Below are 880 nucleotides of genomic sequence, written 5' to 3' on the forward strand. Positions count from 1 at the left end.
AGGAGATATTAAACCGCTTTGTACAATATTGGCGTATGTTTGCTTCCTCACTCAGAATAGTAAAGAATCGAGAACAAAGATATATTGCAGCATATGGTTTTCATTTATAATTGCTTTGGAATAAATATATTATTTTAAATTTAAATATATTTAGCCTTTTCGGTACCAAATTCTATACCAAAGCTATTGATGCGTGCCTTTCGAACGACTACACTTACATTTCTAAAAGCATTTTGCAATTCACATTAGTAATGTTATCTTCTTTTGACTACTAAAATACAGTATACTTTCGAAGATAGGTAGGCGGAGCAAGATATATAGGTAGTCTGGAAAATAGGTAGTACAAATCATTGCTGAAGATTGTAGTGGTTTGTGGAAGATCTTTCCACCCCCCTTACTTGCTGTTTAACCTTTTGTTAGTGTAGCTGTTAGTTATGATACTTTTCTAACAAGAATTTAAAAAAAAAAAAAAAGAAAGAAAAAAGAAAAGTGCAGAGCTACTTATTAAAAATTAGGTAGTTTTTTCTTAATGTGAACCTAATGCACTTTTCCCCTTACACATGATTGGGGCTATTGAGTCAGGTAGTTACTTCGGAAGGTCAAGCAGCAGTTCTCCCACTGAAATGCCCCCTGGACAAACCCACCCAGGTTTGGGTGAACGAAAAAACAAATGATTGTAGGATGCTCTTAGGACATATTACCGAAAGGGCACAGGGCAGGCTTGGGGAGTACGGGAGACTGGAGAGAAGGCTGGAAAACCACCCCAAGAAACGTTTTCGTGTTTGCAAACGCTTGCTTGCAAGATGATTATCAAAGGGAACTGATTATTTTTTTAAAATAAAACCAGTGAGTCTCTCTCTTTTTTTTTTTTTTTTTTTTT

The sequence above is a fragment of the Antrostomus carolinensis genome, unplaced genomic scaffold (genome assembly GCF_000700745.2).
Source record: "Antrostomus carolinensis isolate BGI_N321 unplaced genomic scaffold, ASM70074v2 scaffold21381, whole genome shotgun sequence".
Classification (NCBI taxonomy): domain Eukaryota; kingdom Metazoa; phylum Chordata; class Aves; order Caprimulgiformes; family Caprimulgidae; genus Antrostomus; species Antrostomus carolinensis.